Source organism: Acromyrmex echinatior, chromosome 8, assembly GCF_024713525.1.
Source record: "Acromyrmex echinatior isolate Ae372 chromosome 8, ASM2471352v2, whole genome shotgun sequence".
Lineage (NCBI taxonomy): Eukaryota > Metazoa > Arthropoda > Insecta > Hymenoptera > Formicidae > Acromyrmex > Acromyrmex echinatior.
This window is the reverse complement of record NC_141859.1, coordinates 14,319,870-14,337,456: the sequence shown is the minus strand read 5'-3', so window position 1 is coordinate 14,337,456 and position 17,587 is coordinate 14,319,870. Positions and strand designations below refer to the sequence as shown.

Genomic DNA, 17,587 nt, shown 5'->3' with positions numbered 1-17,587 from the left:
ATTGACAGTACTGTACTTGTGTGGCAATGATACTGTGAACGCGTGCCATACTGGTTACAGCTGATTGACTCGTATAACGCCATTGTTTTCGACACATACAGCGTCACGCAAAATGATATATGTATGCATATATATATATATATTATATATATATATATATATATAATACACATACATACAAAAAATTGTTATTTATCACTCAAAGAAAAAAGATACATAATTGATATCATGATCACATTATCTTTTCCTTAGAGACTAATTAAGAAAAGGCGTTCACCGTATCTAAATCCACGTTATTGTAAAAAGACTCTCTATTATCTTTGAAGTTCTATTATTGATACGTCATTTAAATGTATTCTCCAGGTTTATTCCACTAAAAAAAAATACAAATAGATGACCAGATGTATGATGCGGTAAAGTAAAATTTTATATTACATTCTGTGGCATAAAAACGTGATCAGTAACTCTTTGAAACTGAATGTATCATAAAAATAATAAAGTAATATTTTAAAAGTACATTACATTTAGTAAAATGCATTAAGTTATTAATATGATGTTCAATCACCATTATTAAGAAAATACAATATTATGTAGGAAGGAAAATATTTTCATGACAATTGCTGGAAGGTATGGTCGCAGCATGTTTCTTATACTGTGCACTCTTGAGATACGTCCACGCGTGAGCGGTTCGACCGTCAAGCGTCGAGCGATTGTGAAGGAAAAGTAGGCAGCATTTCAGAAATCGGCTCGAAATGCGCAACTAATTTCGAGCACATTGAAGTACACGTATATAATTTTTGAAATTTTATAAAAAGTATATTTGGAGTAATATGTTTATTAATAAAATTTAATAAATAAAATGTTATTTATTAAATAAAAATTAAAAAAGAAAAAAGCAGAATCGAACATAAGATCTCCAATATTCTGATCTTGCACCCAACGCCCGAGACCACACTGAGTTCTTGCAGATCACCTCGACGAACGCGATACATATAGTGCACGGAAAGTCATAAACTATTGTATATCTCATCAATGTTTACGTTTTGAAATCATTTTTGCATTTGTATTTTTGCTACGTTAATGAGAAAGATATATGATTAATATAATTTAATAAAAAGAAAATGAAAGAATTTTAATTCGACAAAAATTGGAGATTTTCACATCTGCTGGAGTATTGAATATTAGTCCAAGAAACCGAAGTCTGTCAAAAAAAAAAACGGAGAACTGGCAACCGTGTTCGTGATTTAAAATTCTTTCAATTTTTGTTATTTCGATAGAGCGAGACAGAGAAAAAACAAACAGATAGAAGTTCCGATTGTAATCGGTGAGTCTCTGCGCGGACACGCCGAACTGGACCCGCTAGCAAAACAATGAGTCTTCTGTCTCTGTCCTTCTCTCTGTAGTCGCTTGTTTCTAGCGACCGAAAATATTTTCTCGATGATCTCGACCGCTTGGCGTGTATCATAAGGAGGAAAGAGACATTCTAGACAATACATAATTTTTATTAAACTATATTAATCCTTTGCCCTACGATTTAAGTTACGATGGCGCGTGCCATAATTAACAGCATGGAACATATTGTTTATGTTTGGCCTGATAGACATACCACGGCTCTCATCAATGATACTTATGTTTGGCCCGATTTCTTTACCACGAGTCTCACACGATATTAGTGAAAGAGTTTATCAAATACCTTTCTCATTAATATATAATAGCAAAAATGATTTCAAAACATGATAGTTAACGAAATATAGTTTACGAGATATAGATTTTCCGTGTATTTTATGTACCACGTTCATAGAGGCGGTCTGCAAAATTCAATATGGTCTCGGGCGTTAGGTGCGAGATCAGAATGTTGAGGATCCTATGTTCAATCCTGCTTTTTCCTTTTTTCTTAATTTTTTTTTAAACAAATAACGTTATTAATGAACATATTACTCCAAATATATTTTTATAAAATTATTGAAATTATATGTGTACTTTAGTGTGCTCAGAACTAGTTACACATTTCGAGCCAATTTCTGAAGTGCTGCCGATTTTTCCTTTACAACCGCTCAACAGTCGACGGCTGAACCGTTGGATCGCGCGCGGACGTGCATCTCAGGAGCATCACAGTATAAGAAACATGCTGCTATCATACCTTCCAACATGAAAATTATCATGACAACATTTTAGCATGAAAATTATCATAAAAATATTTTCCTTCTTACATAATTGTTATTTTCTTAATAATAGTGATTGAACATCATATTAATAAGTATATACATTTTACTAAATATTATGTACTTTTAAAATATTTACTTTATTATTTTTATACATTACATTGATACATTCGGTTTTCTTTCAAAGAGCTACTGACGCTTATGTGCCACAAAAGGTAATATCTTTTAATATAGAATACTGATAATATCAATTTAAGACTAATAAGAGTCGATACAGAACGAGATGCGTAATTTTAAACTGGAATGATTCAACTTCAATAACTCCGTGATGTCTTCTTTATTCAACATGTGAATAAAGAAGGCATGTTGAAAAGAAAATAAAGAAGACATCACAGAAGACTAAGGAAAGTAAAGGATTGATAATTTGCTAGAAGATACGGAGCATATTTCTTAGTGCAACGCTCCTGAGATACACATCCGCGCGCGATCCGGTGCAGCTCAGCCGTCGAGCATTGAGCGGCGGCGGCGAGGGGAAAGAAGGCGATGCCTCAAAAGTCGACCCAAATTTTAATATGTATTCCAATAACTATAGGAAGAATACCGAATCACTTTAATAGATAAATAAAAAATTATTTGTATGTTGCATATAAAGGCACATATAAAGGCTTTTTGATTTGTTAATTATATTGACATCATCCTTATAATTATATTAATCATCCTTATAATTATATTAATCGCACTTTTGCGATTTGATTGATTATCAGAATTTTCTTTCGGATGATAATTATAAAAAAAACATTTCACAGAAAGTACTGACGTTACATGATTATAGAAACATAATTTTTTTTTGGATTTTTTCTAAAGGTAAATTAAAACGTTTAGAAATACACATATAATTTCAATAATTAAATAAAAATATATTTAGCCTGTAATATATGTTTGTTAACAATGTCACTTATTTAAAAAAAAAAAATTATGAAAAAAGAAAAAAGGAATTGATCGTGAGATCTCTAACATTCAGATCGCATCTTACGCGTGAGACCACGTTGAGGTCTTGCAATCATTTTTATGAACGTGGTATATAAGTCTCATGGAAAATCATAAAAATATCAATATCCCATAAATTATCGTGTTTTGAAATTATTTTTGCTATTATACATAAATTGGAGGGATATAGGATTAGCATAATTTATTAAAACTTATATGTTATCTATAATGTTCTCCTCTTAATTATACACATTGAGCGGCCGAAATTTTCCAGAAAGCATTTTCGGTCACTCGAAACAAGCGACCGTAGAGAGATGGGGGGGGAGGAGAGGAGAGGAGAGGAGTGGAGAGGAGTGGAGAGGAGAGGAGAGGAGAGGAGAGGAGAGGAGAGGAGAGGAGAGGAGAGGAGAGGAGAGGAGAGGAGAGGAAAGGAGAGGAGAGGAGAGGAGAGGAGAGGAGAGAGAGAGTAGAGGAAGGGAGAGGAGAGGAGAGGGGTGGAGAGGAGAGGAGATGAGAGGAGAAGAGTGGAGAGGAGAGAGAGAGAGTAGAGGAGGGGGAGGGAGAGGGAGGGGATGGAGAGAGAGGGAGAGAGGGAGAGAGAGAGAGAGAGAGAGAGAGAGAGAGAGAGAGAGAGAGAGAGAGAGAGAGAGAGAGAGAGAGAGACTCTGAAGGATAGACTCGCTGTTTCGTTCGACGAGCCCAGCTCGGCATGCGGAGTCTCACCGATTACAATCGGAGTTTCCATCCTTTTTTGTTTTTTCTCTGTCTCACTCTGTCGTACTTCTGTTTCAATAATTCGTTCTACAATTCAAGAATGTGATTTCTATCGATTCTGGCATCATCGTCGATGCAGCAAGGACGCACGATTCCTTCTCTAAACAACGATCCTGATATATATTTCTATATATACAAAAATATATTATTATGGCGTTTCCGGCTGATAATATATTGCTGGTTTATTTATAATGGTTCAATCCATTTCTATAGTTGAATAGCAATACTACTTAGTTTGCGCGCGACCGATAGGAGGAATGGCGCTTCTTACTAAGTCGACATTTCGACATTCGAGTCGAGTCAAAAATGTGCTACATACAATAATTTCATACCTTGCATAAGTAGCTGGCAATTTACAGAAAACCTCAAAGAACAATATTATGCTTGGAGAAATGAGTTACGAGTTTCAGTATAAGAGCAAAGAGTATTCAAAAATATCATTTATATGCTATGTCTGCTACGAGATCGCCGCTTGTCGTTCCGACATATGAGCAGAATGGAAGCTCAACCGAAACACACATTGCGTTCCGAATCTTGATATATGCATGTGTAAATAATTCAGTAAATAAAGTTTAGACATGTGTTGTATATATGTACACGCACATACATGCGCGCGCGCGCGCACACGCATACATACGCACACGCGTGTGTATTTATGCTATTATATATAATATATATATATATATATATATACACATACATACATACATACATACATACATACATACATACATACATACATACATATATATATATATATGTTATTTTATATATATGCATCAATAATTTACTAAATAAAATGTATGTAAAAGACAGAACAGTATAATTAAAATAATTATCTTCACTTGTATTCATATGTAAATAATATGGTATGTTTCTTGTTTAGGAAGAAATTATTTCAACAAAATTGAAATAACTAATATCATATTTATTTTATTATTTTTCCTCTCAAAAGAAAAAACTTTGACCAGGGCACGTTTTGATTGATATGGGCCTGAGTAGGTCGATAATTCAGATCATTTCTATGGTTCAGCGACGCACTTTTCATGACAGCGCCGCTGTCGGAATATCGCGGAACTAAAATACTGCTCAGTTTCATGGCTTCACGTCAATTTCACTCGTAATATACAAACGAAATTTTTGAATGCACCTTTCTCTTAAACTAAAACTCCTACCGCGTTTCTAAAAGCATGGGATTGTTCATTTAGGTTTTCCGCAATACGCCAGCTACTTTTCATGAACGTGCAAGATCTGAAACTCTTATATGCAACACATATTGTGATGTGTTGACTACAGAAGCCGATAACAAAACTGTAAGTCTTTAATTTTTTTTCGTTTTTCGAATTCAAATGTAGCTGGCGATTTGCGTTGTTGTCGATACTTTAATTGTGGAGAAGGATTTTTCAGTCCATAAACACAGTTATGAGAAAGGTGCTTTTAAAATTTAATGATAAAACAGGACACTCCAGCATCCCCTTAAGTGCATTCTCCAAGTTTATTCCAAAAAAAAAAAATACAAACAGACCAGATGACATGATCAGATATATGACATGGTAAAGTAAAATTCTATATTACATTCTGTGGCACAAAAGCATGATTAGTAGCTCTTTAAAAGAAAGCGAATGTATCATAAAAATAGTAAAATAATATTTTAAAAGTACATTTACATTCAGTAAAATGCATTTACTTATTAATATGATGTTCAATCATCATTATTAAGAAAATAACAGTTATGTAGGAAGGAAAATATTTTCATGATAATGGAAGGTATGGTGGCGACATGTTTCTTATACTGCGACTCTCTTGAGATGTACGTCCACGCGCGATTTAGCGGTTCGGCCGTTAAGCGTTGAGTAATTGTGAAGGAAAAATAGGCACTTCAGAAATCGGCCCAAAATGCACATCTAATTTCGAGCACATTGGAGTACGTATATAATTTCTATAATTTTATAAAAAATATATTTAAAGTAATATGTTTATTAATAACGTTATTTATTTTTAAAAAATTATGAAAAAAAAGAAAAAACAGGATCAAACATAAGATCTTCAACATTCTGATCTTGCACCTAACGAGACCACGCTGCGGATCACCTCTACGAACGTGGTACATATAGCACACGGAAAATCGTAAACTATATCTCATCAATTATTATGTTTTTCAATTATTTTGAAATCATTTTTCTATTATACATTAATGAGAAAGATATATGATTTATATAATTTAATAAAAGAAAAATGAAAGAATTTTAAATCACGGTTCTTTTTTTTGCCAAACTTCGATTTCTTGGACTAATATTCAACTTCAGAGGCGAAAAGTTTACAAAAATTGGAAATTTTCATGTCTGCTGGAGTATCGAATATTAATCCAAGAAACCGAAGTCTCTATCAAAAAAATACGGAGAACTAGCAATCGTGTTTGTGATATAAAATTCTTTCATTTTGTTGTCTCGATAGAGTGAAACAGAGAAAAAACAAAAACGGATAGAAGCTCCGATTGTAATTGATGAGCCTCCACGTGGACACTCCGAGCTGGGCTCGCCTAGCAAAACAGCGAATCTGTCCCTCAGAGTCTGTTCTTCTCTCTGTGGTCGCTTATTTCTAGCGATCGAAAATACTTTTTTGGCGATCTCGGATGTTTGGCGTGTACAATGAGGGAGAAAGAGAGAGATTCTAGATAATACATAACTTTTATTAAATTATATTAACCCTTTGCTCTACGATTTAAATTTTGATGGCGCGTGCCATAATCAACAGCCTGGAACGTGTTATTTATGTTTGGCCCAATAGACGTATCACTCTTACCCATAATACTGATGTTTGGCCCGATTTCTTTACCACGAGTCTCACACGGTATTGTAAGCGAAAGGGTTAATCATATACCTTTCTCATTAACGTATAATAGCAAAAATTTCAAAACGTAATAGTTGACAAGATATAGTTTACGATTTTCCGTGTATTTTATTTACCGCGTTCATAGAGGTGATTTGCAAAAACAGCGTGGTCTCAGGCGTAGCTGCGAGATCAGAATGTTGAAGATCCTACATTTGATTCTGCTTTTTTCTTTTTTTCATAATTTTTTTTTAAACAAATAACGTTATTAATGAACATATTACTCCAAATATATTTTTATAAAATTATAGAAATTACTTTAGTGTGTACTTTAGTGTGCTCAGAACTAGTTACACATTTCGAGCCAATTTATGAAGTGCTGCCTATTTTTCCTTTACAACTGCTCAACGCTCGACGGCCGAACCGTTGGATCGCGCGCGGACGTGCTCAGGAACGTCACAGTATAAGAAACATACTGCAACCATATCTTCCAGCATAAAAATTATCATGATAGCATGACAACATTTTAGCATGAAAATTATCATGAAAATATTTTCCTTCCTACATAATTGTTATTTTCTTAATAATGGTGATTAAACATATTAATATGTAAATGCATTTTACTGATACTGTAATGTACTTTTAAAATATTACTTTATTATTTTTATGATACATTCGGTTTTCTTTCAAAGAGCTACTGACCACGCTTATGTGCCACAGAATGTAATGCAAATTATATAATATTATCCACAGCGTATACTATTAATTCACATTCAATATACGAATTTTTTCGTAAATCCTACGGAAAGTATCTACAGTGTCGCTATTGTTATTTATACAGTTTTGATATAAATAGGTCACAAAATATTTAAATTTATCGTTTATAATATTAGTATATTGATACAAATCTAAATATATGTACTCGACACATTATTCGAGTTCAAGCATAAAAAGTATAATCGGTTTCATATATAAGCACTTTTCACATAAAGATAATTTCACATTAATAACATTACGTATTTTAACAAGTTCACTGACAAGGTCCAGTATTATTTTCGATGGCGTAGATGACTGTACCAATCGCTGAATATTTATGAACGCCATCCAAGTAGCATGCGGCAGGATGATGCAGTTGCCTCGGGTATCGCTAATCGCAATTTATATGAGGGATTGGCTCCACGATGATTCCAATCTTCAAAAATTTGTAAACCGTCGGTGTCAACGCTAATAGTCTTGTCAAAATGGTATGAAAAGACGCGCTGTAATGGGGAAGAACAAAAAAATAAACAATATATAGAGTAAATATCTTCAAAAACAAATATAATTGAAATACTTGCTTGACTCATGTTGAACGTATGAATCCATAGCGCTGGAGATTACTGCAAAATGAATCTGTCTGAGCGAGTATCATTTTACTGATGCAGTATCATTGCTCCAATCTCTATTTAAATCTTATTCCCTCCAACAATTTTTTGTAACAAAAGATTTTTAAAAACATCCGGCGATGATATTAATGAAATCTGATACCGCAAATTTGCAAGTTTCTTATATTATCTTGTCAACGAAATATAAGAAATTTTTTTCAAGGACAATTAATATGTTTCGTAATGACAATGATTAATGTAATATGATACAAATTCGACGTTGCAAATAGTGCAATATCAGCAAATATACAACTGTTTTGTCAGTAATAAATTTTAATAAATTTTTTTCAAAGACATTAACATGTTTTGGCGATGACATCATTAATGTAATTTGATACAACACCTGCAAAAATGCAACATTTGCAATTTCATCAAAGTATATCTGCTTTGTTAGCATGTAATTTAATGCGTCGTCTGCGATAGGCAGTAGTAGTAGCGGATTAAGAAGTAGACATTAGAAGTAGGATTAGGGTATCTTTACGCCTGAGTGTTTACAATGATATATAGCCATGCAATAACGAGTAAAAGAGCGTTATCTTTTGTATCCATAATTATGAATTTGCGAAAAATTGGAGTTATTACATTATTTATGATGTTATGAGGCTCCTAATACTGCAATCACGCATTATTCAGACGAAGAAGTCTATTATTGATTGGTTATATGGGGCTTGCACCCTCCTCCGGATGTCTTGAACGGGCCATAGCTCAGGGGCTCCCAGGAACGCGTGTAGCATACTTCTGGGAGCCTCTCTGGTCAGTCGGCTGTTGCCGAGTCGATCCTGCCCGGGGTTTCGTCGGAGAAATGTCCCCGGGCGGCGCGTGGCACGGACTGCCCGAGTCGGGTGCTGAGGGGGACACCACCCCCGCCCCCCCTGGTTGTTGTTGGGAGGGCGGGAGTTGGGGATCCCGGCCTCCGCCGGAAAGGCATTCTCCTCCTTCTGCGAACATGTCGCAGAAGGAGGAAGCCGAAAGAGAGAGGGAGCGGGCCCCGAGCGGCCGTGGCCCTCCTCTGCCGCCCCCGGGCGGCAGCGGCGACGACAGAGGTGATGAAGGGGGAGTGGGAGATGGGCGGCGTGGCCGCGGAAGACCACGCGGGCGCCGGCTTCAGCCGGGTCGCTCGTGCCCCGGGCCCCCACTCGCGCATACGCGCCGTCGGGACCGCCTCACGGGGCGAGAACGGCGGCGATCTCCTTCCCCCCGATACCGAAGGAGGAGGCAGACGAAGATGATGACGAGATGTGCATGGGAGAGGCGGAGTCAAAGGCTTCTCCTCCCCCATTACCCCGCGTCTCGGATCCCACGCGGGAATCAGCGAAGCGGCGGCGGGCTGCCGGTCCCAGGGTCGCACCGCCGCCAGATACTGGTTGACCCCCCTGCGCGCGGAGTTATAGTACCGCCCTCCCCCCTAGTCGCGTACTCCCCGAAACATCTGTCCGATGAGCACCTGCGTCATGTGGAATGATAGTCCATCCCCTGCCTATCCATTCCTCTAGGCAGGGGAAGATGGCCTCCACAGTTCGGACGCCCGTTGTCGGCGGGCTATTCTAGAGAGTGGTACGCCACTGTCTAAAGACCCGCCGACGAGCGGTCCTTCTCTGTCGGTCAATTGTCTCCGGGGTTACGATCCCCCCGAAGCCGAATGGCCTTTACTCTGGCCTAGATCTCCGCCTGGGCGTCGACCACATACTCGGCAGGAGGGATCCCCGCGAGGACCATGGCGGCCGCATGACACCGTCCTATAGGCTCTACAGATTCTAAGGGCCAGCCGCCGTTGCACGCTGTGCAATCTATTAGGTGTACAAAAAGTTCTGAGCTTTAGATTTGATACAACCGAAATAACAATTTAAATTTTATATATATCTTCCCGTCCTTTTGCGGTTTTAAAGCGTTAACATTTGGCCTTCTAAAATGCCATACGGTTTGGCGTTTGATGCACATAACCTCAAAAATCAGTAGTGTTCACGATGGCAATAACAAAAGAGCATATTCGATTTTCCATCCACTTCGCGTTTCATCTGAAGAAAAATGCTGCTGAAGCCACTGCAATGATTTGTGCTGCATATGGAGAGAACGCTGTAAGTCATGCTGCATGTAAAAGACGGTATCAAAAGTTTCGCCAAGGAGATTTCAGTCTTGTATATGGCGGCTGGCTAGGGTCCTCTCACCCCATACCGGGACCCCGTGAAAGGCTTCGGACAGGACGGTGTGCATATACGCCCGCCTGACCGACGCATTCGGACCGCGAAGATTGGGCATAAGGCCGAGCAGAGCATCTGCCCGGCGGCCCAATGGCGGGGCTAGCCTGTCGAAATGCTCGACAAAGCGGGTCCAAATACTTGATGGTGGGCTCCACCGGAACGCGGACTTCATCCACCACAATTTGTGTCCAAGGGGGCACTCATTATGGAAGAAAATGGCTTCCGTTTTAGCGGGGGCTACCCTCAGGCCCAACTCCCTTATGAAGCCGACCACGCACGTCACTGACGTTCGCCGCACACACGGCTCTTTCCCAGGTCACGCCCCCGACTATCACTAGCGTGTCGTTTGCATAGCAGACGACGTGACAGCCGGAGGATAGGGCCGCGCGAAGAACAGAATCGTATGCGACGTTCCAGAGAGGGGGCCCAGCATGGACCCCTGTGGAACGCCGCACGACGTGTCCCTCCGCTGCTGGAGTCCCTGTTTGTTGTGGAACTCCAGCTGCCTGTCCCGGAAGTAGTCCTCTACGATGGCCACCAGGTAGGTGGGCAGGAGGTGGTATTCTCTCATTGCCCCCACTACCTGACACACTGTTGAAGACGTTGGCGATGTCGAGAGATACCGCCAATGCCACCTCTCCGCCCGCGGTCATTTGCTCCGAGAGGGCACGGATCTGCCTAATGGCATCTACCGTGGATAACCCCTCTCGGAAACCATATTGACCGCAGGACAGATTAGGACCATCCCAGGATAGGTGCCAGACGATGCGGGCGGTGATGATGCGCTCCAACAATTTTCCCAGGGAAAAATCGTCCAGCAGTCATATAGGCCTGTACGCCTGTACGGAGGGACTCTCCAGCAGGCATATAGGCCTGTAGGCCTGTACGAAGGGACTCTCCGCCGGCTTGCGTAGAAGGACAAGCCGAGCCCTCTTCCACGACCTGGGAAAGCTCGTGTAGGGCTGCCTCAAACGTTCACCCATGATGGGGGCTGCGGCGAGTCAGATCCTACCGTGAATGCCGTCGTGTCCGGGCGTCCGCGGCCTTCCCCTCAAGCGGGCGAAGGCATTCCCCATCTCCTCCCCGGTGACGCTCAGCTCCTCCGTCCATCCAGACGGGGGGCCAGCCCTCTTCGGGGTCTCTTTCCCTGGTGGGAAAGAGGGCGGCCACCACGTTCTTCAGGAACCGAGCGCCCAGAATTTCCACTATCGGGGGGGGGGGGGGCACGGGCGAAATTTCTTTCGTCACGATCTTATAGGGCCTCCCCCACGGATCTCTGTCCAGGGAGGAGACGAGCTCCCGCCAGGCGTCGGCCTTCGCCTTCCTTATGGCCGTCTTAAGGGCGCTCCTTGCGTCCCCGGCGGCCGCTTCCTTCTCCTCGTCGGTGCCCCGCCGCCTGCGGTGTATATATATCCTCCTGGCAGCCATGGTGGCCCGACGCAGCCCGGCCAGCTCCTCGAATCATCAGTAGGCTGGATCACCTTCTCGCCATTGGACGGCAGCGGGGCATCAACGCATCGCACGCGCTCGACATGGCGTCCCCGAGCCACTCGGAAACTCATCGATTGCTTGCGGAAATTTATGGTGAATCTGCTCCATCGGAAACAGTATGTAGAGACTGGTTTCGACGATTCAAAAGTGGTGATTGTGACGTTCACGACAAACAACGAACAGGTCAACCGAAAAAATTCGAAGATGAACAACTGCAAGCTCTATTGGAAGAAAATCCAGCTCAAACACTCAAAGAATTGTCTCAACAACTGAAAGTCGATAAATCAACTATTTTTCGACGTTTACAAGCTATGGGAAAGATTCAGAAAGAAGGAAAATGGCAGCCACATGAATTGACCGAAAATGCCATTGCCAACCGTTTAAACATCTCAATTTCTTTGCTTGCAAAGCATAACAAGAAGAGTTTCTTGTGGCGTATCGTGACCGGCGATGAAAAATGGATCTTTTTCAACAACCCAAAACGCAAAGAATCATGGGTTGATCCTGGCCAACCATCAATATCTACTCCAAAGCGAAATATCCACGGTCACAAAGCAATGCTCTGTATTTGGTGGGATGTGGAAGGTGTCGTGTATTATGAGCTGCTTAAACCGAACGAAACAATCACCACCGAGCGTTATCAACAACAATTGGAACGTTTGAATGATAATTTGATGCAAAAACGACCATCAATTGCATCAAATCGTCGAAAGGTGATTTTACTCCATGATAACGCTCGGCCGCATGTTGCTATAGCCGTGAAACAAACACTGATAGATCTCGAATGGGAGGTTCTTCCGCACCCAGCGTATTCTCCGGACTTAGCACCAAGCGATTATCATCTGTTCCGATCGATGCAACATGCTCTAGAAGATACACACTTCCATAATTATAGCGAAGTCGAAAATTGGGTTGCTGAATGGATTGACTCAAAAGACAGACTATTCTTTCATCGTGGAATTCAACTTCTGCCTGAAAAGTGGCAAAAAGTCATAGCTTCCGAGGGAAAATACTTTGATTGAGGTATTCATATATTTTATTATTGAAATAAGTGCTCAAATATAAAGAAAAAACAGCGGCTTTTAATGCAAACCCCTAATACTTTAACATGTTCCTACTCACTTATCACAATGCAAACATTTCAATGAATAGAAGCATGTTGGAGTATGCTGTGAATTTAACAAACCGAATGTTTTTGTTTTATGTAGGTCTTGCTCAAGGAGAAAGCATGCAGACCAAGCATTTAGAATTCAGAGTTGAAAAGTCTACAGTTGGCAAAATAGTATTAGAAATTTGCCGTATTATATGATGTACTCTAAAACCCATTGTGCTTCCTACGCAAAATGCAGATGACTGGAGAAAAATATGTGAAGAATACATGCTGAAGTGGCAATTTCCCAACTGTATAGGTGCTCTGGATGGCAGACACATGTAAATCAAAAAGCTTCCATATTCTGGATCACAGTATCATCATAATTACAAGAATTTTTTCAGTATAATATTGTATTACTGGCATTCAGTGATACAAATCGTAAATTTACATGGGTAGACATTGGACAGTTTGATAAGAAATGATAGTCACTTTTTAAAATAATTTACAGGAAAGAAATTATTAATACTAACGTTACAATGTAATATTGATGTAATTTATAGGCTCCATCAGTGACGGTAGTGTGTGGAGAAATTTTGAATTAGCTACAGACTTTACCTCTGATGACGCTGATATTTCACCAACATCTCTCTCAGGAAGACATGTTCTCTTTCCGCATGTAGCTGATGAAGCCTTTCCTTAATACATATTTCATGCGTCCTTGCAAAACGCAATAGACTGACAGACCAGCAATGTGTTTTTAATTATCGACTCAGTAGAACTCGCCTCTGCATAGAAAATACTTTTGGAATATTAGTGTCATGCTATATATTATACGGTATATATTACACAGATATTTATGTTTTTCCGTAAAAAATGCAGAAGACGTTATTGAAGGTCTTATTTGCCTCCATAATTTTATTATGAGCTCTAATAGTAATAATGAATTTACCTCGCAGTATTGTCCTCCTGATTGGGTCGATGTGAGGATGAGAACGGATAAATTCATGACGGTCGATAGAGAACTATTGGCTCTGGTGCATTTTTCTAAGAGTTGGGTAGGATTGGAGTCAATCGAGGTGATTCGATATCGGAAGGCGTAATTACTTGAAAGAGTACTTTGTATCTCCAATTATAAAAGCTCAGATACCTTAGCAATATATGAGAGCTTTTCACGGTCATATAACCACGGTTATAATAAACTTTTCCGCATAGATGTAACAATTGATAAACTTAAGTTTGCATATTTCTGTGAGTCTGCTGTATTCTTGATAATACAACTTGTCCAATTCTTCGAAAAATATATCACAGGCAATTAGGCTTTTCTAATAAGTAGCGTTAAAGTAGCATAAATATAAGTAGCAGTAGCAGTAGTAGCAGTAGTTAATAAGAGTGTTTAAGTAGCGTTTCCTACTCTAATAGGCTTTTCCAATGTACTAGACACAAACAATCCAACAAAAAAATGTACATCGTGTGTCGCTAAGTAAGTTCGAAAAATGTTTGTCTCCTATTATTTTGAGTGCATTATTAAGCAATGCACGTGTCGTTTTTAGAATAATTATTAATATTAATATTAATATTAAGTTTTAAAATATGTGCATTTACGATATATGAATTTTATTTTCAGTATTGATTAATAAAATAAAATTGATTGTGCAGGTACAGTCTTGAACAAGTAATAATCTATACATAAGTTTTTCTTTAAAAATCCTATTAAAATATTTTTAATATTAAGAGAGAATATCTTTTTTAATAATATTATTCGGATTACATATACAATTTCGATAGTTTTAATTCTAATTATTTTCACACACATACATGTTACTTACTTAATGTATATAAAATAAATTACTACCTAATTCTGTAGTTAAATGCTGCACTACTTGGTTATGTTAAAAATATAACGAGTATTTAAGAAAAAAATTAATAATTTTGTTTATAACTGACAATTTTGTGAATGTATGACAATAAGAAGATTGAAATGAACGATTAAATTGAATTATTAACTAAATTTTTATCTTCATCCTTCAAATCAATACAATATCTAAACTTAGCCTCCTTTTGGATTAATTCCTGTCTTATAATAATAACGAAACTGAACATATAAATGTGCATTTTTATTTATAGTTTTCTATTGGGTCATCTAAAAAGTATCCGCGATTTTTTGTCACTAGTCTTTTGACATCAACACCATCTAGTGACAAAAAACCGTGGATACTTTTTAGATGACCCAATATAAAAAATCTCATATTTATAACTATATATTGAAAATAAAGTAAACGATTAAATTGAAATATTAATCTATTTATTATGGTCCTCCATACCAACACAATATTAGCATAATATCTAAACGTAGTCTTTCTTTGGTTTGTAGTCTAGATTTTAACAAAAAATAGTACTTCAATATTGTTTTTTTTTTATAAATATGAATAATAGTAACTGAAACTGAACTTATTTTACGAACTTTACAATAAGTTGAAACTTAACAAAAGGCTTTTATATTATTTCTTAATATCTGTCTTAATAAGAACGACATTGAACATATAAATGTGTATTTATTTGTATGATTTTCCATAAAAATATTTCATATAATAATTATAACTACATATATCAAAGTATCACAAGTAAATTGAACATCTCAGTAAATATCATAGCGATCTACGAGTATAATAGCGATTGCGACTAGAACAGTTAAAACATTAATGTGCATTGATGCATATTGAAGCACCGTCGTACACAAATTGTCATACCGATTCGTATTTGACATAAATATAAAAATATATTAAATCGTAAAATTGTTAACGAAGTGAATATATTACGTCAAATAATCAGTAAACTTTTAACCGTATAGTTTCTTTGTACTTTACCCGAGAACATTGTATTTATGAATTTTGTTATTTACTTAATATTTACTCGTTTCAGATAACGTTTTTTGATCAACAAATCACTCGCTGAAAATATAAACTCAAAATCGGAAGTTAATACGAAATTTTACTAAAGAAAGATTGTAGACTTTTAATCTGAACCAATTTCATAACTATTTTATTTCAATATTCCATCCATTAAAAGTTTTTTAAAAGCAGGCCGCCATGTTCTTTTTCCAAGTCATTAACAAATTGGTGCTCTGGAATTACGAGCAATTATTTTTCATTGTATGGGCTAGTATAAATTTCAAATCAAATCTCAATAAATGACTTTTATGTTTTGTACACTAAGAATAACATATCGCACTTATTTTCTAGAATGAAATTGTAATTTGTTTTACTTGTAATATGTATGTTCGTTTTGAATTCGCACCTTCAATAACATATAAGTTACTTTTCATGATAATATATTACAATATCATTATAAGAAGAACGACCGTGTATGAATAAATCGAATAAAATAAAGGATGCCGAACGGTCAAAGTTAGATGTTACGAATATATTTAATCAATTTATTTGTTTCAAAAATGTGATTGCGCGCCGATAATTGTCAGACTTTCCACATAATCATTATGAAACATTTAATAATCCCCTCTAAATAAAACCGTTAATAATATATTATATTAAATTTAGATAATATATACACTCTATGTACGTTCACTTTAAACTGGCACCTTCAATAATATATCAGTTATTTGTCATGATAATATATTTGTTGGAAGCGCGCTCTCAGTATTGTTGATAGAGGGCGAGACGCGTATTATCGGCCGCGAGTTAGAGGAAGGCCGCCTGTGAACGACGAAAGAAGACGAGATCGGATCGCAAGCTGAGCGTTCCCGTCAATAGAACTTTTTACTTTTACCTTTTTTACTGCCGTTGTTACTGCGAATAATCCGAGCCGTATGCTCTTAATGTTTTTGTAATAAAGTAGTGTGTTCGTGTAAAATACGAAAATGTCTAATATTATTGAGAATCTTACGATCCCGAAACCGCGGTTGCATTCTGGCGATCGTGACAGGACTGAGTAATTTCGTTGTAGCCGTTTTATAGTAAACAGAAATCGTAAGAAAGTAAGCCGTAGATATGGAACAAGTAAAGCTAACGCTAAGAATAACACGATCCGCCTTTACGAGAATGTACACTTCCTTCCGGACTGAGCAGTCGAAGGAATCGCCGAACATAACCTCATTGCAAGTCAGCTTCACGTTGCTACGAGACAAAACGAGTGAACTTAATGAGCTAAATCAGAAGCTGCAGACCTTGATGATTGAAGCTGGAGAGTCTGAAGAAACCATTGGAAGAGAGGCACACTACGCAGATGAATATGCCACGAAATACCATCAAGCAAAGGTCGGGCTAACTATTAGAGTTATATATACTATTATTATTACCTGTCTATTAGAGCGGAAGAATGAACTCGAAATGCCGACACCGGTTCCGCTGCAACGGACTACCACGACAACACAAGAAAGTATACGCGCATTAAAATTGCCGAAAATTGAATTGAGAAAGTTTGGCGTTGATATCAAAGATTGGCTTCTGTTTTGGAGTACTTTTAAGAAAATTCATGAAGACGCGACGTTGTCGAGGGAAGATAAATTCCAATATTTAATACAGTCTATGGTAAAAGACTCGCATGTGTTTGAAATAGTGAATAGTTTTCCACTAACGGCCGGTAATTATGAGAAAGCCATACACAGCCTCGAGT

The 17,587-nt window shown here is 38.0% G+C and overlaps 1 pseudogene; it reads left to right on the top strand.

Annotated features, from left to right (window-relative positions):
* The first annotated feature begins 8,399 nt into the window (after positions 1-8,399).
* Positions 8,400-15,154, top strand: LOC147908850 (uncharacterized; annotated as a pseudogene).
* The last annotated feature ends 2,433 nt before the right edge of the window (positions 15,155-17,587 follow it).